The sequence below is a fragment of the Macaca fascicularis genome, chromosome 18 (assembly GCF_037993035.2).
Source record: "Macaca fascicularis isolate 582-1 chromosome 18, T2T-MFA8v1.1".
In the NCBI taxonomy this organism is placed as follows: domain Eukaryota; kingdom Metazoa; phylum Chordata; class Mammalia; order Primates; family Cercopithecidae; genus Macaca; species Macaca fascicularis.
Genome location: NC_088392.1, coordinates 42,486,343 through 42,513,869, shown reverse-complemented (window position 1 = coordinate 42,513,869; position 27,527 = coordinate 42,486,343). Strand labels below are relative to the sequence as shown.

Sequence of the window (27,527 nt, the reverse complement as noted above, 5' to 3'; positions counted from 1 at the left end):
GGGTGCAGATCACAAGGGCCTTGGAAGGCATGTAAGGAGACCAAATACTATTTGGAGGACAGTGATGAGCCATCCGGATAATTTAAGCAGAGGAGTGGCACGATCCAAATTTTATGAGAGAAAGACTGCCTTCGTTCTTGGTGCAGAATAGATTGGAAGGGTATAAGCCAGAAGGCAAGGAGACTAGTTAGGTGAGCTCAACAGTGGCCTGAGTTTAGGCTGACAGTGGGGGTTGAGAGACAGTAGGAGAAATAATTGGGAATGAGCATCAAGAAGACTTGGGGACTGATTTGGGAGGTTGGAGTTAAGGAGCAAGTCCAAGTCTCCTTTTTGAGCAACTGGGTTGGCAGTGGTGCTGTTGACCTGTTAGCCTGTGGCTGACGTGGAGCCAAGGTCCATGGGGGATCCAGAAGAAATAAAGCAAGGAAAGTCTATTGCCTTTTAGTATAGTCTGGAGAGAAGAGTAACACACCAATGTGGAAAAGTTAAGTGCTAAAATGTGAAGAACCAAAGCAACCGGACAGCAGAGAAGGGAGAAGCATGTGGATCTGTGTGGTCATTCGGTGGCATAACTTGAGGACCAGAGGGTGAGATGGAGGAGAAGGCCATATTAGGTAAGGGAAGATTGCCTTGAGAAGTAGGAGATGGGAGCCCTGAGCCAGCTTGACTAGAGAAGACAGTGCGTTGAGAGGGAGGAAAGGAGGCACAGAAATTTCGGAAAAAGCGTGGCATCTCTTTCCTTTGCTTTATATCTTATATCATCTTTTCCCAGAGCTAGGGAACAAGAGAATTTGCTCTTGTGACAAACTGAGCAGGAAAACAAGACTGGAATAAGCTCCCATGCTGGGGAGAGGAGAGGTTAGGAGGGAAGTGTGCAGGCAGGCTGCCCAGAGCAGTGCTGTAAAGGAGGCAATGTGCATTTGGGAGCTCTCTCTTGCCTCAGGAGCTTCCTTCTTAGAGGTTCCATCAGGGTAGCCCACTAGGGCAGCTCTCGCAAGCAGATCCTCTTGTTGGCATCTGGGAGCTTGGCTTGATAATCTCTTGCTACCAAAGTTGTCTTCATTCATTTTACACATATTTATAGAGCATCTACTCTATGTCAGTAGTAAGCAAACAAAGCCTATCTTCATGGAATTGACATTCTATCTGGGGGAGGGAGACAATAAAAAAAATAAGTAGAGCGTGTCTATAGTTGGTTCAGTGGTGATACATTCCATGAAAAAAAATGAAGGAGAAAAGGAGTGATGAACCTAGGGGTTGGGGTTGAATGTGGGTGGGTTTGCAATTTTCAAAATTATTGCCAGGCAAGGCCCCACTCAGAAGGCAACCTCTGAGCAGGCTGGAAGAGGAGAATGCTCAGGCTGTGAGAGTACCTGGGGCAAGATGTTCCAGGCAGAGAGAACTGCAACAGCAGAGGCCCTCACTAGAAGCTGGCCTGGTGTCCTTAGAAGCTGCTCACTGCCACGACCTTGGCTTTGATGTTGAGTGAGATGGGAGCCACTGGAGGGTTTGAGAAGAGGAGGCCATGATCTTCCCTTATCTCCCACCCAAGAGGTGACAGGGCAAGTTTGACAAAATACTTCAGGCCAAAGTGAATACAGTTGAAGATGACAGCCAAGAACCTTTCCTTTTTAAAGATAAAAAATCCTTTCTATTACATTAACTTTCAAACACATACAGAAGTGAAGAATAATGTAATGGATTCCCACGTACCCATTGCCAAACTTCAAGATTTACCAACTCAAGGACAGTTTTTTTTTTTTTTTTTTGAGAGACAAGGTCTTGCTCTGTTGCCCAGGCTGGAGTACAGTGGCACAATCATGGCACACTGCAGCCTCAAACTCCTAGGCTGAAGCCTCCTAAACAGCTGGGACCACAAGTGTGTGCCACCACACTTGGCTAATTTTAAAATTTTTTTGTAGAGACAGAGTCTCGCCATGTTGTCCAGGCTGGTTTCAAACTCCTGGACTCCAGCAATCCTCCTGCCTTGGCCTCCCAAAGTGTTGGGATTACAGGTGTGAGCCACTGTGCCTAGCCAAGAACAATATTATTTTATTATGTATAGCTCTAGTCTCCCACCCTCACTGGCTTTTTGAAGCAAATACAAACATGGACCTATTTTGTAATTATTTCAGGAAAAATCTCAAAAATATAGGGAGTCTTTAGAAGAAACATAACCACAATACCTGTATTATGCCTAAAACATGGAATAACAATTCTTTAATATCCTCAAATATTCAGTCCATCAGTGTTTAAGTTTTCCATATATATGTCTGAATAGTATTTGAATAAGGCCCACATGTTACATTGGAATTATTTGTCTTAATTTAATAAAAGTGGACTTTCCTTTTCAGAGCAGTTTTGGGTTCACAGCAAAATTGAGAGGAAGGTATAGAGAGTTGCTATGTACTCCCTGACCCCACACATACATAGCCTCCCGTGTTATTATCAGCTCTGATCATAGTGGTCCATTTGCTACAACTGATGAACCTACATCGACACGTCATTGTCACCCAAAGACCATAGTTTACATTAGGGTTCACTCTTGGTGTTATACATTTTATGAATTTGAACAAATGAGTGTATTCAGCATTATAGTATCATATGGGGTAGTTTTTATTGTCTCTATAGTTTTGCCTTTTTCAGAATGCTGTGTAGTTGGAATAATACAGTATGGAGCCTTTTCAGACTGGCTTCTTTCACTTAGTAATATGCATTTAAGTTTTCTTCATTCCTTTTATGGCTCGATGGCTCATTTCTTTTTAACACTGAATAATATTCCATTTTCTGGATGTAGCACAGTTTATCCATTCACCTATTCAGGGACATCTTGGTTGCTTCCAAGTTTTGCCAACTATGCATAAAGCTGCTATGAACATCTGTGTGCAGGTTTTTGTGTGGGCATGTTTTCAACTCCTTTGTGTAAATAACAAAGGGCATGCTTACTGAAGTCTTTTAACTTTCAATCTATAGTTTCCTGTCCCATCTCTTTTTATCCTTGAGATTTATTCTTTGAAAAAACTGGGTTATTTGTCCTATAGAATTTTTCACAGTTTGAGTTTTTCTATCTGCGTTCCTGTGGTGTTGTTTATCTTGTTTCTTCTGACTGCTCTATTCCCTATAAACTGGTCATTAAATCTAGAAGTGTGATCAGATTCAAACTGGATTTTTTGGTAAGACTATTGTATGGGAGGTTTTGTGTTCCTCCAGGAGACTTCTCATAAAGGAGTCCTGAAGATGGAGTGTTGTAAGCTTAGTGAGCGAGATCATTTTGGGTGATTTGGGGAGGGATGTTCCCAAAGTCTAGAAAGGTGCTATTGACTAGAAAAGTGGCTATTAGCTTCATGCCTGTACAAAATCAGCTACCAGGTGTGTGTGTGTGTGTGTGTGTGTGTGTGTGTGTGTGTGTACACACGTGTCTATGTGTCTTTACGTATGAGTTTTGTCTCCAGAATGAGAAAATAATGTGTAGTTCAGATTGTAGCTTAGTTAGGGTATGCCAAATTTCCTGGCTTCTTAAGGAAGTGGAATCTATTAATGAGAAATAAAACATTCTGATGTTAACAGTAAAGACTGTGTAATACTAATATGACTATAATAAGGAGTTGTGGCCACAAAGACCAAGAGAAACAGTGTTGCCACTCTTGTGGCAAGCACTTTCCCTTTCTAACCTCTCGCTCTTTAATTTTTCAATCGGTGTATAACAATTACATTAGTTGTTGTATTTAATACATAGTATATTTGTTCTTAGACTTTTATGACTGCTGCTAATTAACTGTACAGTCTTTTATTAGTGTTTGAAATTCTAATTACTGCAGTACCAGGAAGTTTTAATATTGTTAGAACATATTGCTTCTTTATTGACTTCCAGGTTTTCCAACTCCGGTTGTGAACCTTGGTGAGTCCGTATTCATTAGAGGAGCACATGTTGGTTTAAACAACCCTTCTCTTTTATTAATGAACAAAGACATAAAAAAATGTTTCCTTGGAACTAGGGTTAATGTTGAATAGCTTGTTGCACATCCCATGCCAATGGCTGATTTTCAAGGAGTCGAGGGAATGTCTGTGACTGGCAAAGAATTGCCTATGTAATGTGCCCACTTCTGACAGGCTCATTCTCTTCCTGTCCTGGCCACACACTATGCTCATAGCCCTTACTGGTTCCATGTATGCTCTCGGCAGGAATGTCTTTTTTTGTGCCCAGCTATGCTTGCTGAGATGTCACTTTCTTCACTAAGCCTTCCCTAGTCCCAAACTCCCCAGAATTCCCAGTCTAAAACCCTGATTAGCTTGCAAACTTACCCTGTGTCATTCTTTAATTGCTTCTGTATGTTACCATCATGCCCCTAACTGGAATGTAAATTCTGGGAGGGTAAAGATCACCTTATGGGTATGTTCAGTACACCCCACAACCCTGTAATGCCACAGATACTCAATTATCACTTATTGATTGATTGTTCCCTATTTGTGGGGAATGAGGGGTACAGAGCAAAATTTAAAAGTGAAATTTATGACCTCTGTCAATTGCTTTAAGTGTAGAATTATAAAATTGTTGACAGTTGGGCCATATGTGTATTAAAGTCTGTCTCAAAGCCTTGCCTTGTTCCCATCCTTTCCCACAAATACATACTTGGCACCTGCTAAGTAGCAGGTATGATGTCAGCACTAGGGATGCAAAATGATGAAGACATGGAGCTTGTGTCTGGTGGAGGAGAGGCATCCGGTAAGTGTATGGTATGTTATGACATGACCAATGATGTGTTAGAAGGAAGTCACAGATGATGGGATGCCAGAGGAAAGAGTGTGAAAGTCCTCTTGAGGGGAGGATTCCTTTATCCTTTTGCCTCCTTACTGACTTCGGTGAGTAACTTTTTCCAAGAATGGGATTTTCTAACATAACTTAATGGTGGTTTCTGCTACGATTATTCCTTAACTCTGGGGAGAAGCAGTTCCCTATGCAGCTTTAGAGCACAGGCTCTGGAGTTAGATCTGTGTTCTGGGCATGGTGCTGATATTGTCTAGGTGTGGCCTTGAGAAAGCTTCTTAACCTTCCCAAGCCTCAGTTTTCTCATATGCAAAAGATCACTCTTCAGTCATGGGGTTGGATAAGGATTCAATAAGATGATGCAGAATTTGTGGGTCTGCTGCATCATGAACGTTCAGTAAATGTTGGCTGTTATGATATTGCTAGAAAACATTCCTTCTAACTTTACTTGCTTTCTTCTCCCCCTCCCTAGAACTTAAGCCCCTTTCTTCTGGTGCCATACATGCCATTAGCTTCACAGAAATATCTCTTTGGTTCCTAGAGCTTTTATATCAGTCCCAGGGACATTGTGTAGTTAGACAGGAGACAGTGAGGGAACGGGAACTTGGAACAGTTCATTCTGAGCCTGCCTCCCATCCCGCCTGTTGCCTTTGCTGGGCCTACTCTTTACCAAGTGCAGAGCCAAGGGCTGAGGATTTCTGTCTCTCCCATTGGGACATAGGGGGTGAATGAGTTAACATTTACAAAGTGCTCTGAGCTCCTAGGAGAAAAGGCACAATCTAAGTATTCTCATTAGTGCATGAATAATAGATGAGCATAAAGCACTTTACAAATATGAAGTTCTTTAGTAATGCTAAATAATACTTCTACCAAGGTACCTGTGAGTAGAAGGGCTGGTTCTTGAGGCTGTCATGGTTCTAGTCTTGCCTGTCACTAATGCAGAGCGTGATCTAGGCAAAATCACTTTTCCCTCTGGGTCTTAGAACAGACGGGTCAGAATGGATGACGTCAAAGGCATCTCTTAATTTGGTCCCACTTTTTAGGATTCTTTATTTAGATGGAGAAATGACTACAGCTAGAGTCAGGGCCGTCATTTGTGGGAGGGCATGATGACGTCTCTAAAGCAATGCCAGCTGCTGGGCAGAGATTCCAAGCAGTGGCTGCACCTGCTTCCTCCTCCTCCTTTGTGTCACTGAGAACAGGCTTGCCTTTTCTCTAGGGTAGGGGAGGAAGTCCTTGCCCCCAGGACTGTGGCCAAAAGACCTGTTGGATCTGAGTGCTAGAAAATACTTTACAACCATATTCCTTTAAAAAATGTTGTGGTAAAATACATGTAACATAAAATTTATCATCTCAACCCTTTGAAGTGTACATTTCAGTAGCTTTAAGTAACTCCATGTTGTTGTGCGACCAGTCTCCAGAACTCTTTTCTTTTTCTTTCTTTCTTTGTTTTTTTTTTTAGAGATGAAGTCTCGCTCTGTCGCCCAGGCTGCAGTGCAATGGTGCTATCTTGGCTCATTGTAGCCTCCGCTTTCTGGGTTTAATGGATTCTTCTGCCTCAGCCTCCTGAGTAGCTGGGACTACAGGCACATGCCACCATGCCTGGCTAATTTTTGTACTTTTAGTAGAGATGGGGTTTCGCCATGTTGGCCAGGCTACTCTCGAACTCCTGACCTCAGATGATCCACCTGCCTCGACCTCCCAAAGTGCTGGGATTACAGGCATGAGCCACCGTGCTGACCCAGAACTCTTTTCATCTTGCAAAACGGAAACTTTATATCTATTCAACTACCACTTACCATTTCTCCCTCCCCTTAGCCCCTGGCAACACCATTCTACTTTTGTCTCTGAGTCTGACTCCTCTTGATCCCTCATATGGATAGAATCAATGGTTTGCTTCACTTAACACAATATCCTTAAGGATCACACATGTTGTAGCATGCATCAGGACTTTCTTCCATTTTAAGGCTGAGTAATATTCTATTGTATGTATATACCACTTTTTGCTTATCCATTTATCCATTGATGAACATTTGGATTGCCTCCCTCTTTTGACTATTGTGAATAATACTGTTATAAACATGGGTGTACAAATATCTTTTTGAGACCCTGCTTTCAATTCTTTTGAGCATATACTCAGAAGTGGAATTACTGGATCATATGGCAATTCTATTTTCAATTTTTTGAGAAAATGACCATATCCCTTTATTCTCCAAAAATGGAGTTGGAAGAGAATCTTTGATGACCTCAGATTCTCCACTCTGCATGGTTATTTCCGTCAAGGGCCTCTGTCCTTACCTGTATTCACTAAATTATGACCCTGAAGATAATTTGCATTTAATCCAGAGGATTACATAATTTTAGAATTTGGAGCTTGGATGGGACCTTAGAGGCCTGCTACTCAATGGAGGTATGCTTTGATTTGGACACATCCAGGTCCTAGAAGCTCATAGCAGCACAGTGTAAACTGTCCTGGGGGTAGGGCAACTCTAATTAGAGGTATCAAGCTAAAATTGGCCCCCTTAATTTTACCCTTGGTCCAGTGGGACAACACACACACAAGCCACACATAGCCATTCTGTTGTTTTACGTCAAGTCTTCTCTCCAGCCCACACATTTGGTTTGACCACTTCTTACCAGAAACTTCTCACCACCACTGACTTCAGAGGTGAAATTTGGTATGTGGCAGCTTTTCAGAATCCTTGACATCCTAAACAGATGCCTGGATTATTTCACCTATGCCGGCTTCCTTGGCTCACTCAAAATATGGACAGATTCCACCTGCTTTAAACCACAGTTTTCTGCTCCTTGACAGTCTTTCAGATACAACGTTTGGGAAAATCACAAACTAGCAAGGGGATGATCTTTCCTGCAGGATATACACAAGAAAAGAGATCTTTCAAGGGAATGCTGGGTTACATGTCATATCAGCTAAGATGTGTGTGGCTGCAAGTAACATCTGACTAACAGTGTCTGAAGTAATAAAGACATTTAATGAGCTCACATAACCAGGAGCTGGACTGTTTTAGCTTTGGTGTTGGGGCTCAGTAGTGTCATCCAGGAACTAGGCTCTTTCTATGTGACCCTAGCTTGTTGTCTTTTGATTCTTAAACTTATTGCCTCATGGTCACAACTAGCTGCCTCAGTTCTAAACAGAAAATCCTTACATACTGAGGATTAAGGTAGGAAGAAATGGAAGCCTTCATTCTTATCGCCGTCTCCTTTTTTTAACAGGAAAAAAATCATTCTTCGAGGAGACCCTCCTCCAAGCAAACTTCCCCTTATATCTCTTACCAGAACTGGGTCACGTGCTCCCATCTAAAACAATCACTGGTCATTAGAAATGGTGTTACCATGCCTGTCTTGGACCAATCACATTTGATCCTCTGGGGATAGAGACATGTTGCCACCTGAACAACTGTGGGGTGCTGTACCCCTAGGAAGCAGGGAGAATGGCTGCGACTAGGCAACTGACAGTGTCTACCACAAATATGTTACTCAGAAGAAGAATCGAGAACGACCATAATTTTTATTTAAAGATTTCTATTTTACAGAGGCATCTCTGATTGAGGGACATTTAAACTTCCCTGTTAAACTTATCAAGACAAAAAGACAAAGCATCTTGCCACGTTTCTTAAATATTCTCTGCAGTCTCTCTTGACCTTTTCCCAGCTGTGCTGTAAACATAAAGATAATAACATATCTGAATTTTATGATGCACAGATAATTTTCACATACGTTATCCATTTGACCCTCACCATAACTGTGTGGGGTAGGTAAGGCATGATTATACTTTTCATTTTTTTTTTTTTTTGAGACAAAATCTTGTTCTGTCACCCAGACTAGAGTGCAGTGGTATGATTTGGGCTCACTGCAACCTCCACTTTCCAAGATCAAGCGATCCTCCTGCCTCAGCCTCCAAGTAGCTGGGATTACAGTCATGTGCCACCATGCCCAGCTAATTTTTATGTTTTTTTAGTAGAGATGGGGTTTCGCCATGTTGGCCAGGCTGGTCTCTAACTCCTGACCTCAGGTGATCTGCCCGCCTCGGCCTCCCAAAGTGCTGGGATTACAGGCCTGAGCCACTGCTCCCAGCAACTTTTCATTAATTTTTGTTGGACTTAGGATTAGAGGGATGAGCAAATCCTACTGCTTAGTGCATGGAATACTAGCATCTATTGTTTGTGCTTGGCTCCTCTCTTGTTTTAATAATTAACCAATCGATCCGTTCTCTTTTATTGCCATCTCCCACTCACATTTTTTCCTCCACATAGGCAGTCATTCTAAATATGTCCAATGTTTATCTTGTTATTTGTATGCATATTTTTAAAGTGAATATTTAGTGTGTATGCAGTTTCGTTTGCATAAATTGTAATATTCTCTAAATCTCATTCTGGTTTGAACTTTTTTCATTCTGCTCTGTTTTTAGAAGTGATCCATATTGCTATGTGTATCTACTCCATTGCCTTTAAATGCTGCATAATACTCCACGGTGTTTGTCAATCATGTTTTACTCATCTTCACCCCCTAGTGGAAGCCTTGATGGCCTCCAACTCTGCACACAAATAGTTTCAAACATGAACCGCTGACGAAATATGGCTGCTGATGAAATGTGACCGCTGATGGGCCTGGGTGGGAATTTCTCTGGGATGCAGACTAAAGAGCATGGTGGCTGGGTCATAAAATCGACACTTAATTTGAATAAGTGCCACCTAGGGCTCTCCACAAAGCCTGCACTAGTCCATCCTACTAGAAATTGTTCACGTTTAACTGGAAACTGGGTCTCGGAGATGTTGAATAACTTGCTCAAGCTCACATAAGGAGTAAAAGTGAATTAGGACATCAAGGACCCAAATCCAGGCCTTGTAACTTCAGGGCCGTTTTATTTTCCAGGGCATCACCCTTTAAGTCTCTGGATCATAATATTGAGCACTAATAAAAAGATTTCTTGAGGCTTTTGTTATTTACAGAATGAATATCAGAAATGGCTTACTGGTGCTACTGGCCAGTTGCAGGCAGAAGAAAGAATGAAAGCAAATGGGCATCTCATGTTCTATTCTCTGATTCAACCTGTTTTGGGTCCCTTTTGATTGCTTTACCACAGTTGCTATTACATTATTTTGGGAAGTATTTGAAAAAGAAGAGGAAGTGCTGGATATCTGAACTCCTTTCCTCCAGTCTACTATGGGCCAAAATATAGTACCACCATGCCTGTCTGACTTGAAAGTAAAAGAAGAGTCATAGAATCAGATAGTGTTATAACCAGAATGGACCTTACAGATTGTTTAGTCTAATCCTCCCATTTTATACATGAGAAAATGGAGGCCCAGAGAGAGGAAGACACTTGCCTGAGGTCACACAGCTGGAAGGAGAGCAGGATGGGCACCCAGGCTTTCTGAAAACCAGTCCCTTTGATGCAGGTGAAACCCCACATTGGGGCTTAGCTCAAGAGGGTTCTTAGCTTTGCTCAGGAAGGAATTCAAGAGTGAGCCGACAGTTAAAGCAAGTTTTCAGAGCAATAGTGTATAGCAAAATGGCTACTCCACAAACAGAGCAGGGCTGTCCCATAGGCAGAGTGGCACTTGTGCGTTGCTGGCTAGGTCTATTTACAGCTGCTCCTAATTATATGCTTAATAAGGGGTGGGTTATTCACAGATTTTCTACAAAAGGTGTGGGGAATTTCCAGAACTGATGGTTCCTCCCTTTTTAAACCATATAAGGTAACTTCCGGGTGTTGCCATGGCATTTATCAACTGTCATGGTGCTGGTGGGAGTGTTTTGCAGCATGCAACTGTATTATAATTCCCAGTCCTAACTGCTTTTGGCTGGTTCCTTTGCTACATCCTGTTTTGATCAGCAGCGTCATGAAAACAAATCCTGTTCATCTCCTACCTCTCCTTGCCCTTCCCACTTCTCTGCACACAGCAACTTTCACCTGCGTACCCAGGAATCCACACTTTAAGCCTCAACAACCTGAGGTGTTGTTGAGAAAAAACTACAAACAGTGGCGTGCTGGCAAATCTTTAACAATCACCTGGGGTGTGGTGGGGTGTGGGTAAAAGCCCTATTTGTAGCATATGGCCAATTTTAAGCTGCCAAAGTGCTGCCACCAGATGTGAAGTAGTGGGAGCAGGGCAGTAGAGGGCCACCTATCAGAGGCACCTTCACCAAACAGATGCACTTGGCATTAAGTAACTGCAAGGGCACAGACAACAGCAATGTCTGCTAAAATGATTGGGAAGTGATGAGTTTTGAGTGTTTATTACTTTTGTTTTTAGTGTAACTTATTTGATTGTAAGTTTACATAATTTAGCTTACAATGTCTTATAAAGTCTGATAAGGGCAGTGTTTAACAATCACTCATGAAATTCCTGAAAATTGAACTGATATGGTTTGGCTGTGTCCAAACCAAATCTTATCTCAAATTGTAATCCGAATTATAATCTCCACGTGTTAGGGGAGGGATCTGGTGGGAGGTGATTGGATCATGGGGGCGGTTTCACCATGATGTTCTCGTGATTGTGAAAGAATTCTCATGAGATCTGATTGTTTTATAAGTGGCGGTTTCCCCTGTTCTCTCTCTCTCTTTCCTGCTGCTTTGTGAAGAAGGTGCTTGCTTCTCCTTTGCCTTGTGCCATGATTGTAAGTTTCCTGAGGCCTCACCAGCCATGCAGAACTGTGAGTCAATTAAACCTCTTTCCTTTAAAAATTACCCAATCTTGAACAGTTGTTTATAGTAGTGTGAAAATTGACTAATACATGAACACTCAGCTCTCCCAAACTTATGTGAGTCAGCTCCAACACAACACCGCCTGCAAAGGAATGAAACCAGCTTTGGTGTAGCAACCTGCCTTCCTGGTTTATAAATTTGTCCTGATTCTTCTGAATACTCTGGTGGAAACATGAAATATGAATATAGTGGAAAAGAGGGGCAAAGGATAAATGAGCTATTCTGGAGATAAACTTCCTGTGTAGTGGAAGTCTTAGCTCTGTAAGCGCCCAAACTATGACGGTTTTAACTTTTATTGATGAACTTTGAAAAGAATTGTTGCATTCTTTCCTACTTCATTACACGTGAGACATTATGGCTTATTACTTTTTTATGAACAACCCAGGGCATGCTGAAGTGGGCAAATCTATTTTCCCTTGGAATAAATGACCTCAAACTGCTGGGCTGTTGGGACCTTTGGACTTGCTTTTCAGAGTTTTTTTTTTTTTTTTCTCTCGCTCACTTTCTAGAAGCTAACTTTTTATTGTCAGTATGTCTCTAGCTTCTCACTCCTCTTTTTACTTGACTAGAGAACCAGGCTTATTGGAATCATATTAATATCAGTAATCTGTTGCAATACAGGCCTGATGAGAAAAACATGTAAATTTTAGTGCATAGATCTTGTGATATTTTGGATGCTCAGATGCCTTTTGCAATAACTTCTGGTGTTTGCAGAATTTCTGGAGAGGTGATATTACTAGATTACTATGTTTCAGATCAGTGAGTATTGCTATAGTAATATTGTTATATATAAGTATATACTATATCACTATGCTTGAATTCCATTATAAGAGGAAAATTCATCTCTGGGCCAGGAAATATGTCACATAAAAAGTAGAGCAGTCGTTGACTATATTTTGAGGGACCCAGTAACACTACTGGAACATGAAGTGGTCCATATGGTGAACTTTGCAAAATACGGTGAGACTTAAATGGTCAAGTTTAGGGCATGCCTCCTTACTCTAAAAATGGTGGTGCTTCATCTCCTTAAACATACATACAGGCCATGCATGGGGAAGGAGATAGAGTGATTGAGAGTTTTCCCATGCTGGAGGCAGGGAGGTCCCGCCACACATCTGCCCATCCTTGGAGTGCTGCTTGCTGGGGCTGAGAAAGGAAGTAGATTGTACCTGGCAACCTGGCTGTGCCCTTCCTCTGTGACACTGGAACCACCAGAAGGGTCCTTGATATGATTTGGATTTGTGTTCCTGCCCACATTGAATTGTAATCCCCAATGTTGGAGGAGGGGACTTGTGGGAGTTGATTAGATCATGGGCGTGGATTTCCCCCTTGCTGCTGTTGTGATAGTGAGTGACCTCTCATAGATTTGGTTGTTTGAAAGTGTGTAGCACCTCCCCCTTCTCTCTTCCTCCTGCTCCAGACATGTTAGATGTGCCTGCTTCCCTTTCACCTCCCACCGTGATTGAAAGTTTCCTGAGGCCCCCTCCCCAAGCCATGCAACCTATAGAGCCTGCAGAGCTGTAAGCCAATTAAACCTGTTTTCTTTATAAATTCCCCAGTCTCAGGTATTTCTTTATAGCAGTGTGAGAACGGACTAATACAGCCCCCTACCCTTGTTTCTCCTGCCTGGTGATTCCTTTGCACATAACTGAGAAAGAGACATTAGGATATTGTCCAACTGATTTGAAAGCAGTGGTTTTCCATGCTTCTGTTGTCTTCTCCAGTTGCAGGGAAGCAGCCTCAGTGCCGATGGAGGAATCAGCCTCTTCTGTGCAGAAAAAGAACTCTCCACTGAATTTCCAATATCTCCCTAACAAATTCACCTCTCATTTCTTTGGAGCCTTCGAGCTTTTGGGAATTCTCAGGTCTAGTGAGGGAGGTCTCATTACACTTCCTTAAGGAACTTCCTTTAGCCCTTAACTCCTTGAGGAGACTCATGTGATGGGCTGTGGCACAGAAGCCAGGTCCAGGGTTAAGGTGGTCTAAGGGGAGCAATTGCCAGGAGGTGAGAAGCACAAAGACAAACTTTCTTTCCTGCACTGGCCCCGGGCTGTGTGCTCTTGATATCATTTGGGTAACTTCTATGAAGTCTCTGAGCTGGGGTCACCCTACATGGGGCAGCGGGGAGCCCAGTAGCAAGGGTTTGCTCCCCTACAACCCCCTTCATGAGCCTAATTAACAAGTTGGGTCCTTTCCAGCTCCTTCTGGTGGTTCCAGTGGGGCTGGGCTCCACTGGGGGTGGGCAGACAGTCTTACTTTAAGCAGGGTATTGATCCTCACGTGGTCCTGGTGCCCCTCTTGGGGGAGCACTCTCATGTTTTAAGTGCATGCAGTTACTCTCTTGACTGGCTTGTAAACAGGTTTTAATGGGGCTATTAGTGTAAAAGGACAGGAAACTTTCAAAAACAGGCTCTTAAATATTCATGAGGATGTTAAATCTGGTGCTTAATCACCAGTGTTTGCACACAGCAAACGGGGAGGGAGGACAGCTAACAGGCTGCCTTCACTCTGAACAATTGACAGGGCATTAATAAACGCTCTTACAGCCATGATTAATGGCCCAGAAAACAGGACTTTTTTTTTTTTTTAAACAAAAGGAGCCTCTGTCCTTTGGGGACTCCTGTTCTTGGGGGAGTGTCCATGTGGGCATGGGATTCAAGGGGGACATGGAGGCTGGACAGAACAAAGTCCCTTCATAGTCAGCTGAACTCCCCTTCTGACTCCATTTCCCGGAGCATGGCTTCCACAGGGGAAACTTTTTAAAAACTTAAGCAGAGGCTCTTAGGAGAATTCCTTACCTGGAGAATCCTTAACTCAACCTTGAGAAGGCCACGAGGGAATCACATGGCTTGGTGAGCTGTGACCAACTGCTTCCTCAGAACCTGCCTCACATCCTTTCCGACTTGAGTTAAATGCAGGTGAAGATGGTTGACTATGGCCCAGGGGTTCCTGCAAGCAGCCCCACCTCTCCCCACCTATCTAAGAGTGCATTTTAATTTCTGGAGAGACGTCTTTCTCTTACTTCTCTCTGTGACATTTAATATAGAACCCCTAATGGAAAGTGAGTGGGGGGACTGCTTTTTAACTGGTAAATGATCTGCACTGTTATGCTTCTGGAATGGACCTTGGAGATTTTCTAGGCCAGTCTGCACTCCTTCCAGATGAGGAAACTGAGGCACGGAGAGTTGAAGCAACTTGTCCAAGGTAAAATACTGAGGCAGTGGCAGAGTTAGCACTGGGCACCAGATACCCTGCGTCCAGGTCCATGAAGTCTTTTCATGGTACCCCTGTACCAGTGTGATGTGACTTCTCCAGGTAGATCCAGGGAATACCCCCACTGATTCCTTCAGAAGTGGTACAGGCTTGAAAGCCTGCTCAGTCCCAAGCATGGCAAGACTGTGTAAATAGAAACAAAGCCAAGTTAAGAACAGAGTCCTGGGAAACATCTCATGGTTTCTGTGTGGTGGGAAACCCCAGTCTCATTATCTGAGACCAACCCAGAAATTCAAACCTGTTTCCTCTCCACAAGTACCATTTGGGATTTTCAGTTGACAAGTTCCATTTACAAATGAAATCAAGGTGATCTCCCCTGCATGAAGTAAGAAATCTATAAAAGCTGTCTTCATGGAGCTAGAAAAACCCTACTAGGTTTTATAATGGTAGATCAGGACAAAGAAGTCGGCGTCTTCCACAATACCCTTCTCAGCCTCCAGCCCTTACTGCCCACATCCCACATGCTTCTAACAAGCCTTTCCTGTGCACAAGCCACCAAATTACAGGTTGTGGTGGGGAGGGATGCCATGAAGATGGATAACAACTGTCACTATCCCCAAGGTACTCTTCTTCCAACTAGCAATTCGACTTTAGGGCTGTGTCAGACAACCAAATGCAGTATCTGGCGGAATATTTTTGCAAATATCACTTTAATATCTCCTACTACTGGTCAGGAATTCAGTGGTTCCCACTACATCTGGGTCCAACCCAGACTGCCTCTCCTGTGCACAGCCAGGTTGCTTCCCCTTAAAACTAAACACATCCTTTCTTTTGAATCAGTGGAGCAGGGCACAGTCTACAGACAAGATGGATATGATTCTTAATCATGGATTTGTTCAGAAACTCAGTGCAACTTTTTTTTCTTTATGGAATGCCAACCAGGAATGAAAAATCAGCCTCTCTTGCTAAACAATTTGCATTAATGACTTCCATCAGAGCCAATCTATTGATTTTTTTTTTTAAACAAAACTCCACTTGTCTCTTTCATCTGGATATATAGCTGGTAGGTATTGTTGGTAAAGCAACCAATGTGAGAAATAGTTTCCTCTTCAAAGTTAGAATGAATGTATTTTGACAGTTTTTACCAATAATTGTTTCAATGTTTGATACAAATGCTGAGCACAGATGAAACTTAAACCACAGAAGAATTGGACTATTTTCTCAATGGAAGGTTGACTGTCAGTTGTATGAAGTATAAGGATGGATTCTATATCTTGTTAAGTTATTAAACTGATACCAAATGTTAGCCAATGTAACACTGATTTCACAGAATGCAACTTTGAATTGACATTGTGCCTCTTATACCAAAGTCTTCTATTATATAACATTGTTTTTGACTAGTTTAATCAGTCAAGTGTAGTAGGATTCAGCATGGTTCACTGAAAACACTTGTACTAGGATGTAGGAAATTTAATGCTACTCCTAGTAGTCACATTAAATTATTGTACCCATTTTCCTCACCTGTAAAATGGGTATAGAAAAAAGGACACATCAGTCTGTTGTTTCAAGTGAAGTAATGCATTTATTTACTTGCTGTTTCCATTTGATATCTCCCAGGCATCTTAAAATGAAACTTTCCCATATTGAACATAGAATCTCCCCCTCCAAACCTAGTCCTTCTCTAGCATTCTCAAGTCAGTCATGGCATCACAAACTACTCAGGTGCTTATGCTGGAAACTGGAATCATCCCCCAATCCATTGTAGTGAATCAATAACACATTCTGTTCTATCTTTTAAGTAACTCTCAAATCTATTCCCTCCACTGAGCAGCCTAGTCTAAGCCATCTCATCTCTTGCCCAAATGAAGACAGTTACCTTCTTACTCTTCCTGCCACACCCACCATTGTCTCCTCTAGTTTGTGCATCACCCTCAACCCATACAGCAGCCAGGGCTATTCTCTTAAAAATGTAAAGTCACTTACATCCCTCTCTTAATTATGGCTGTCTGTTGGCCAAGACTGGGTACATGGGTCATCAGGCCATGACAGTCTTGTCCCTATCTTCCCTTTGGTATCAATTTCACCCCAGTCCATTCCAGCCACACCACTCTCTTCTGTTCCTTCAATGCTTCTTTTAAGACCCACAGCCTTCACACAGACTCTTCCCTCTGGGAGGTTCATTCATCCTGTTATTGCCTGGATGACTCCCACTTATCTTTCGGACTTCAAGATAGATGCCAAATGCTAAGAGGAGACTTCCCTCCTTTCACTCTCATTCTCCAGTAGCATGGATTCCTCTCATCACCATATTCTGTAGCATTTGTTGAAACTATATTTCAAATATTTAGCTGTGTAATTATTTGGACTGTAAGCTTCATGAGGTCAAAAACTATGACTGCTTTGTTTACCCCTTTACCCTCAGTGCCTTGACAAAGTGCTTGTCACATGGTAGAAAGATAACAGGATGGCCACATACATGAATGATTAAACACCCAATGCCAATACAAATCCAAGTTATTTTCATGCTTGTGTTTATGGGACACCAAATTAAGTGGAGAGATGAGATGTATCTAATGAGCTGGAAGTTGTGGGGTGGTAAGAAACTCATGTTGAACTAGTTTAAATATTAAAGGGGAAGTTTATTAGTCCCTGTAGCCTAACTATAGGAAAGGCAGGGCTGGAGTTGGCTACAGGTCCTCCAAAGTTGGCAGCCAATTTCTCTCTGCCTTTTATCCTCTGTCTCTGACCCTCTCATTCTTGCTTGTCTTCACTCTTTAATGTGGACAGATTTCTCCATGAGGCAGAAAAAGAAAAAGTGTTCATACAGAGCCCCAGATTCACAACTTTTTAGTCTTTCTCGGCAGGAAAACCTTCAGGAGGAATTCTGATTGACTCTTCTTTGGGCCACAGTCTTATCACTGGTCACTGTGTCTGCTGTTCCCACTGTGGCCAAGGGGATAGAGTCATCACTAGTCAATCCCAAAGCTTCTGAGGCTAGAGTCTATCATCGGAAGCGTAGGCTGGCATCTGGAGTTTGGGAAAAGTCCCAGGCAGTTAAAGACAGTGGCCTCCATAAAGTATGAATTCTGCAGGAACAGAGTCCAGGTAATATGGGTTGCAATGTTCATAGATTGAGCCTCGATTTTTCTGGCTCCTGATACAGCTTAGGTTCATCGGAAAACTCAGAGCAGAGGCAGATTTACCTGTGAATAGAGTGGGCAGCCAGCCTCTTGAAATTCTATGAAAGGAGTCATTCTTTGGGGGTAGAATGAGAGTCCTCAATGATTAATTAAAATTCGAGGACCCATACAGAGTCAGTCTTATAATTTATGGTGCCAGTAGCAACCAACTCTAGTCCAAATATTGTTCTCATTTTTTGGTAAATTAGCAGTGGAGATTATAGACATGAAAAGGCAATGGGGATCCTTCCTGATGGCAGTTGAATTAATATGTGAGTGAGGAGTTTGAAATATTCCCACCAATCCTCCATAGCCTGATTAAATGCTCTTCTTTCCCCCGACGAGGACTAATAAAGTCCTACTCATAGAACTCTTATGAGAATTCAGTGAGCTAATACACATGAAGCCCTTAGAAGGGCACTGCACACTCTAAGCACTCAGTAAGTTTTAGCTATTATCATCATGGTAAGACAAGAGGGAGACTATGAACACAGTGGCTACCAAAAACAGAAGTCACAACCTCTTCTGACCTGGGTCTGCATCCACATTTCACTTGACACGTAATTTTTCCTTTAAGAACTTGCTTGGGAACCACACTATGGGAATTTCTAGTCCAAAACCACTGTGCTGGGGCGGGGTTATCTAGGTATGACCATTTTTCACCTGAGTTCCTGTAACAGCTTTGCAAAATTTAGATTGTGATTATAACATTCTGTGCTGAATGCTCACTGCTAGAGCCTATGAAGGAGGGTTTCCCCCAATCTCCTCCTGAGAGATTCTGAGTCAGTAGGTCAGGGTGAGGGGCCCAGGAATGTGGACGTGTAACCCCATCTTCAGTGGTTCTCCTCACCTGCAAGTGGTTCCAGGGACCATGGTTTGAGAAACACTGGCCCAGAGGAAGAAGTAGCGATGAGGTGAGATGAGGAAAATGAGCAGCGCTTATTCTGTAGCTGGGTTCACAGAGATAGGGAGCCACTCTATTACTTTTCAAAGTCCCGAAGTGTCCCCAGCCAGGAAGAGGGCTCCATGATGTTTCCCTCATGGATCAGCCGGGTGCTCTCCCTTTGGGGTGAGTGCCACATAGGTGTGAAGGGCTTACCATGCCTATTGGTCCACTCAGCCTATGGCCATGGGTGCCAGTGACAAAGTCACAGCTCTGCCAAGTCCCAAATGAAGTACCTAGTCACTGTTGCACAGCTGATTAGAAAGAGGGGCTCGTGAGGAGTGGAGGCCAGAAGTCCCATGGAAGGAATGTCTTTGTGAGCATCATGGTGGATGTTCCCCTTGGGTCCTTGTCCCTGTGCATGAAGAGATTTCCAGGAAGGTTCAGGAATAGATTTTGAATGGTCATATGCAATCCCAAAGACCCTGCCCTTTGGAAAGGAGTTGGTGTGTATTAAGGCAGCCTGTCAGGAACATGCATTACCAACTCTTATGCTTTTGTATTAAGCATTATGTTTCATCTTTACAGTCAGATTAATGGAGATTAGTGATTCCACTTAAGAGTTTAAACATCGTGCTGACCCAAATTGTTGGAGCCATCATAACATGGTGCTCTATGTTCAAGGACTGGACCAGCTGGTAGTCGAGTGGGGGAGGGGGAGGTCTACACGTTTTTGCAAAGTGATTTCATTGTTCTGTGTAACAAAGCTGGGATGTTTCTTTATACATAATGCATATGTGGTCCTCCCCTGACTTTCAGCATGCTTAAATGCCAATCAGGCCAGTCTGATGATGTTCCTTTGCTAAGAGGACACTTAATAATCAACGGTCACTCACGCTTGTCTTCTGTGGGTGGAACCCAGTCCCTGAAGTCTCCAATGGTTTCATTAATGTATTTTATCCGTTCGAAGGATAAAAATAAATCTCTCAAATGCTCTTAGAAACCTGCCACCCTGGATATAGTAGGAAAAGAGGGGGGCTGTTAATTAATAAACTTAAACCATCTCTGTAAGAGCACACAGCTGTGATCCAGAGAACATAGGAAGCAAGCCCAGCCTTCTTGTCAGTTCTGAGTTACTTTTTATTCATTGGACAGACATAGTAACTCTGTGCCTGTTATAAAGAAATCAGATGCAAATTTTGCTTTCAAATGAAGTGTCTGGTTTTCTCAGCAAGCATACTCAGGGCAGGTAAAATATCCTTTTACATATTCTCAAAAGGGAAGAACTTGGAAAGAGTCAAAGCCTTTTTGGTGAATAAGATGTTAAGTCAAAGCCAAATCTGGTGAATAAGATGTATGACCAAGCTGGGGAAGGGCGTGTTAGGCCAAAGACAAGGTAATGAGACTGTTTTTTGGTGTGGCCAACCAGACCCAAACACTGGCTATGTCGCGGAGGTTTATAGTTCCTAAGTGCTTTCATCTGCACTGTCTTATACTATTATGAAAATAATCCTCAAGAGAAGTAGGGCCGACAATTTAACAAAATTATAAGTCAAGCTAAGACTCAAAATAGGGGAGCCACACTTTGCTGAAGTGAAAGTTCTGGGACACTGTAGCCGACTACTTCTTCAGAAGTCCTGGCCACTAGTCAGCAGTGTGCCTTTGGAGCAATTCCTTTCCCTTGCAGAACTTCTGTTTTCTCATGATGTAAAAGTGAGGGTGAATCATTTTTTCACAATCTAATTCTATGATTCTATGAAATCTAGGCTACACCAGTATGTCCAGGACCTCTCCATAAATATAAGCAGAGTGGCATTAGGAGCATGTGGATGGGGTTCATCTTCTGCTTTGCCGACAGCAGAAGGTCAGGTTGAAAATGCGCTCTGCTGCACAGCACATGGTGGAATCCAACAGGACCACACCAATGACCAGCAAATCTGCACACTTATCCATGTGTCTGCACCCATCCTCCTCCAGTGGAAGACACATCCAGCCCATCAAATGTGCACAACTCAGCCTCTTGCTTTTCAGGGCCTCATTCATTTGTTCCCCACTGCCCGTCTCCCTCTTTCTGCACACCCTCACTTTCTCCTCTCCCTGTACTGGTTTCTTCTCATCCACAAGTGAACAACCCGCTTAAGTCTCTGCCATTTCTTTTATTAAAAAAAAAAAAAAATACAGTGGAGGCGAATAAAACAATGTGTCCAACACCAGAATGAAGAAGTTTTAATATTTGCTAATCTCTATTATTATTTGTTCTGTCCTTACCACCCCCAGCCCATCACCTTCCTTTCTTCTTCCCCAGAGGCAGGCAAACATTGAATTAGGCATGTATCCTTTAAGTCCATGGTTTCATACTTTTATTATATACATGTAAATAATATATGGTATGGTGTTGTGTGCTTTTGGACCAATCGACGAAAATGTTTTCCTACTATTTGTGTCATTTATTATTGATATGTTTGGACTTGTTTCTATTACTCTAATGCCCTCTGGTATCTCTTCTTGCTAATGAGAAGTCTGCTCTTAGTCTAATTGTCGCTTCTTTTTCAGTAATCAGTTTTTGTTTTCTGATAGCTTTTAAGATTTTCTTTTTCCTTGATGGTTTGTAGATTCGCTACAATGTATATGGTGAATGAATTTGTTTTTATTTATCCTGCTTTGTATTTACTTACCTGAAGGCCAATATCTTTCTTCAATCAGGGAGGCTTTGTAAACCACTATCTCTGAACATTTTCCCCTTCACCATTAATTATCTGTGTTTGGAACTCCTCTTTTTTCACACTAAAATTGTATTTATTGTTTTATGTTGGGTGAATACCTTAGTGCAACTTTTCAGTTCACTAATTCTTTATTTGACAGTGTCCTGTTTAGAATTATCCTGATTCTTGGGTTAATTTCAATGACTGTCTTTTTTCTCCAGCACTGCTTCTTGATATTTTTGTTTCATAATCTATTTTTAACAGCTTTACTGAGATATAATTCACATACCATGCAATCCACTCATTTAAGGTGTTTAATTCAATGGATGTTGGTATAATACATAATTTTTTTAAAAATGTGGTAAAATATGCATATCACAAAAATTTCCCTTGTAGTGGTGACAGGAAGCAAAGAGTTGGGGGGCAAGATCATGCCAACATTTGAAAGAGGATGCAGGGCTATGCCTTTCTCAGAAGGAGAGGTTGGGTCAAATCCCAGAAGAAAATGGTGGAGTTTAGCTATGGAGATCCTAAAAAATACAACCATGGGCAGAAGAATGTGTGGGACAGCCATTTTCCACTTTGAGCACCATTATCCCATGAAGGGCTATGTAAACACAGGGATGTTGATGCCACTGGTTCTGGATGAGCTTTGGGAAGCACTGGGGCAGAAGAAAGCCTCAGTCTTCCTCACATCTTCCAGAAACTCTCAGGAGGTCACTGTGGCTGCAGTCAACAGTGCAAGGAGAGAAATGGAGGTTGAGAGGCTCCTAGTGGCCAGACCCTGCAGGGCTGGGTAGACTTTGGTCCATGAAAGAGGCAGTGTAAAGTCTTTGGTGGTTGACAGGATATCCTGTGGGTTCCAAGGGCTCTTTTTGGTGTCTGTTGGCAGCCAAACTGTTGGGAGTATAGATCTCTTAGGAGGCAATGATGGATGGTGGTGATTTGAACTGAGGAGGTCTCAGTGAGATGGTGAGTGGTCTCAGTAAGATGGTGAGTGGTCTGATTCTAGGTCTGGAAGTTGAACCCAAAGGGGTCCCCACAAGAACAAATGCAGGGTATGGTTATATTTGTTTGCCAGAGCAGCCATAACAAAATACCACAGACTGAGTGGCTTATACAATAGAAATTAATTTTCTTATAGTTCTGGAAGCCAGAAGTTTAAGGTCAGGGTTGGTTTCTCCTGAGGCCTTTCTTTCTCCTTGGCTTGTGGACAGCCATCTTCTTCCTGTGTTCTCATGTGCTCATCTCTCTGTGAATGTCAGTGTCCTAATCACAGGATACGGGGATACCAGGCCTGTTGGATCAGGGCCCACCCATAGGACCTCATTTTACCTGAATCACCTCTTTAAAGATCCATCTCCAAACAGTCACATTCTAAAGTCTGTGGGATAGAACTTCAATATGGGAGTTTTTCATTGTGGTAAATATATGTGTGTATATACGTATGTGTGTCCACATATGTATATATACACGCACACACACAAATTATATCATATATGTGATTTATACTTTCACATTCATGCAACAAATCATAACACAAGTCATATATTAAATATATATACTTTACAGTTATATATTTATATAATATATTAAATATATATCTATATTTAAAATGTATTATAATATACTGTATATTACTTACATGCCACAAAATTCACCATTTTACCCATTAATAAATTTTCATTGTCATTATTTTAAGTGTACAGTCCAGTGGCATTATGTTCACAATGTTATGTGCACATCACCATCTATTTCCAAAAGTTTTTCATTACCCCAAATAGAAACTTTGTACATATTAAATAACTCCTCATTCTCCTTTTCCTCCTGCTCCTCAAAAACTTTCATCTATTTTCTGTCTCTACTAATTTGCCTATTCTAGGTGTCTTATAAATGGAGTCATACAACATTTGTTTTTTTTGTGTCTGGCTTATTTCACTTAGCATAATTTAAGGTTTATTCATATTGTAGCATGCATCATCATTCTTGTTTTATGCTGAAGAATATTCCATTGTATGTATCTATCGTATTTTGCTTAACCACTCATATGTTGGACACTTGGGTTATCGTGAGTAACGCTGCAGTGAATAGTGGTATACAAACATCTGCTCCATTATCTGCTCTCAATTCCTTCTGGTGTATACCTAGGGGTAGGATTGCTGGGTCATATGGTAATTCTATGTTTAACCTTTTGAGGACCCACCAAACTGCTTTTCATAGTGGTTGCACCATTTCGTATTCCCATCAGCATTGCTTGAAGATTCCCATTTCTCCACATCTTTGCCAATACTTGTTATTTTCCACTAAAAAAAAAAATCCAGCTATCTTAGTAGGTATGAATTGGTGTCTTACTGAATGTTTGTGAGCATTGCACCCCACTTCCCCACTGCCTCTGACCCCCCAAACCCTAACCCTCTGTGTGGTTGCATTTGGAAATAGGACCTCTAAGGAAATGATTAAGGCTAAGTGAGGCTGTAAGGGTGAGGCCCTGCTCCGCTAGGATTAGTGTCCTTATAAGAAGGGATATCAGAGAGCTCATTTTTTTCTCTCTCCATGCATGCGTGGAGGAAAGGCCATGTACACAGAAAATATAGCCATCTATGAGCCAGGAAGAGGGCCCTCACCAGAGCCCAGCCCTGCTGCACCCTGATCTCAGAATTCAGCTTCCAGAACTGTGAGAAAATACATTTCTGGTGTATAAGACACCCAGTTTGTGACATTTTATTATGCTACCCCTGACAGATAAATACAATTTGCATTTTCCCAATGACTAACATGGAGCACCTTTTCAAGAGCTTATTGGCTATTTGTATATCTTCTTTGAAGGAATGTCAGCCCAAATTGCCCACTTTGAAATTAGATTGTCTTTTTGTTGAGTTGTAGGAGTTACTGCTTTTTGTTTCATAGTTTGTCCTTTTATTATAGATTTATTATAGATGTTACTTCTTTTTCTCCTCCAAATCATTGCTGATTCTACCTTCCTAGTGCATCCCGGATGCTGTTGTTGATGTCCAACAACAATCATCTCTCCTTTCCTCCACCAGTCCTCTGTTCTTACCTATTGTCTCTCTTCCTCGAATCCATTCTCCACACCAAAACAGAATATCAAATCTATCATGTTGCTATTCTGTCACTACTCTGCTCAAAGGCATTCAGTTGATCTCCAATTCTTTGCAGTAAAGTTTTGAATTCCTGTACATAGCTTTTAAGGCCCTCCGTAATTTGCCTCCTATATACCTCTACCCCTCTAGCCTCATTTCTTGCTATTTTCCCTCTGAAAACCTAGAACATGTCTCTGAGTCTCTCTCTCCAAGGCTTTGCGTAGAAAGCCCTGTTTGCACTGTTTGGTAAGAAGTTACCAAATTGTCTTTCTTGGTCATCTGTGGCTTTGCAATAGAAGAGGTCCCTCTACTTTTCTATGACCTCCTCATAAAGCCATCCTCCAGATGCCCCCATGACAGTACTTACCACATTTGGTTATCATTGCCTGCTAAATTGCCTCTCTTCCCCAGGTCAGAGCAAGAGTCTGTCCTCTTCTTCAATGTGTCCCCAGCATTTAGCACAATATTTGGTACATAGATACCCAATGCTTATTATTATCATGTGGTATTATTCCCACCCAATTGAACTATTCCTTTTTTTTTTTTTTTTTAAACTAAATGCGTCTGGCAACTTGTAGCCTCTGTGCCTTTGTTCCTGTTATTCTTCTGACAGGATGTCCCTCTTTACTTCATTTATAATTTTCTCCCTAACATTTGATTATGACAGTTTTTGAGCACATAAAAAAATGGAAAGGATGGATACTAGTTGATTCCTGTTCTTCACCATCTACATGCTACAGTTAGTATTTTATTTGACTTACACGTATATTACATCTATCTATTTTTCTTTTTTTTTTAAGGCAGCATCTCTCTGTCACCCATGCTGGAGTGCAGTGGTATGATCATGGCTGATTACAGCCTCAGACTCCTGGGCTCAAGCAATCCCTCTGCCGCAGTCTCCCAAGTAGTGGGAACTAAAGGCAGGCACTATGACACCTGGCTATTTTTGTTTTTCTTTTGTAGAAACGGTCTCACTATGTTGCCCAGGCTGGTCTAGAACTCCTGGCCTCAAGCAGTCTTCCTGCCTAGGCCTCCCAAAACCTTAAGATTACAGGTGTAAGCCACTACACCTGGCCTATCCATTCATTAATTCATACTTTCTTGGCGAGTGTATTTCAAAGCAAGTTTCGGACTTCAGTATACTTCTAACCATTTCAGCATGCATGTCACTTATTTGTTTTTAGGTAGAATTTATATACAATAAAATGCACAAATCTTAAATGTATCATCTTAAGACTGTTACCAATGCTTACAACTGGGTATTCCAAACCCCTATTGAGAGCTATAACGTTGCTACTAACCCAGAAAGTGTTCTCAGACCACTTCCTGCACTGCCTCCAGCAACTGCCAGGCCAACCACGGACAACGGTTTTTCTGATTATTTTTCCTCCATGGATTAGATTAGTTTTGTGTGTTCTGGAACTTCATTCTTTTATTAAGATCTTTTTATTTTCATCTGTATAACGTTATTGAGATTCATCCATGTTGTTGCATGCATCAATGATTTTTTGTGTTATTAAGTGTCACTTGTTTTTCCTTTGTTGTTGTTTTTTTCCTTGTATGACTACAGCACAGTTGGCTCTTCATTCTCCTCTTGGTGGACATCTGGACTCTTTCTAGCTTTTGACTACTATGAATAAATTCTTGTACAAGTCTTTTTGTGGACATATTTCCTTTTCTCTTGAGTAGGTATCTGGGAGTGAATTTCTGGGGCATGTGATAGGTTTGTGTTTTATTTTTTAACTGCCAAACTGTTTTCCAAAGTGGTTGTACCATCCTACATTCTCACCAATGATGAGAGTTTTGGTTGTTCCATATCATTGTCAACATTGTGTTGTCAGTCTTTAATTCTAACTGTTCTGGTGAGTATATAAGTAGTATCATATTGCGGCTTTAATTTGTTTCCCTGATGACTAAATGATGTTGATAATTTCTTCACGTGCTTATTAGCCATTTGTATACCTTCTTTTGTGAAGTATCTGTTGAAATCTTTTGCCTGTTTTTGAAAGTCAAGTTTAATGAGGCATAATCTACATACAGTAAAAAATCATCTCTTGTAGGTATATTTTCTATGAATTTTACAAATATCTATAGTCATGTAATTACCACAATCAAGATATAGGACATTTCTGTCACTGCAACAGTGTCCTTGCACCCTTTATAGTCTATACTCACCCCTTCCCCCTTGTAACCACTGATCTATTTTCTGTCCCTAAAGTTGTGCCTTTTCCAGAATGTCATACAAATGAAATCAAATGGTATGTAGGCCTTACAGTCCCATTTTAATTTGATTGTTTGTCATCTTATTGAGTTGTAGGAGTGATTGTATATTCTGGATGCCAGCTTTTCATCAGACATGTGTTTGGTGAATATTTTCTTTCAGAGTGTGATTTGCCTATTCTTTTTTAATGGTATTCTTGGTAAGCAGAAATAATAAATTTTGATAAGTTCCAATTTGTCAATTTTTAAATTTGATAGTTATTGCTTTCTGTGCTATGTCTAAGAAACCTGACTGTCCACCAGAGAAGAGATTTTTCTATGCTTTCTTCCCGAAACTTCGTTTCAACTTGTTGTATTTAGTTCAATGATCCATCTCAAATTAATTTCTGCGTATGGTGTGAGATAGGGGTCAAGATTATTTTTTTCACTAGCTCCCTCAGTCAAAAACTAACCTACCCTGGTTCTCGCATAGCATATTATGCACTGGGGTAGACACTCATCATTTCCATCTTCTGTTACATACTTTATTTTTTGTGGACTCATTGTTTCTTTAATCGGACTGAAAATTTCTCACAGGCAAGGGTCACATATTTTATGTAAAGAAGCAGATAGAGTAGTGCTAATGAAATATGTTTTGGGGTCTGGTGGAACCAGGATTGAAAGCAGGTGCTATCACTTGCCATCTGTGTAAGCCTGAGCAGGTCTTAGAATGCATGTAGGGGCTACTGTACCCC

General features: G+C 41.6%; 1 long non-coding RNA gene across 1 annotated transcript in view; it reads left to right on the top strand.

Moving 5' to 3' along the window:
- LOC123570028 (uncharacterized) overlaps window positions 1-9,279 on the top strand; it is a 28,533-nt gene extending 19,254 nt beyond the window's left edge. The window contains exon 3 of the long non-coding RNA XR_010582853.1: window positions 8,000-9,279. This is a non-coding gene — a long non-coding RNA (uncharacterized lncRNA). The remainder of the gene's footprint in view (window positions 1-7,999) is intronic.
- Window positions 9,280-27,527: the final 18,248 nt, after the last annotated feature.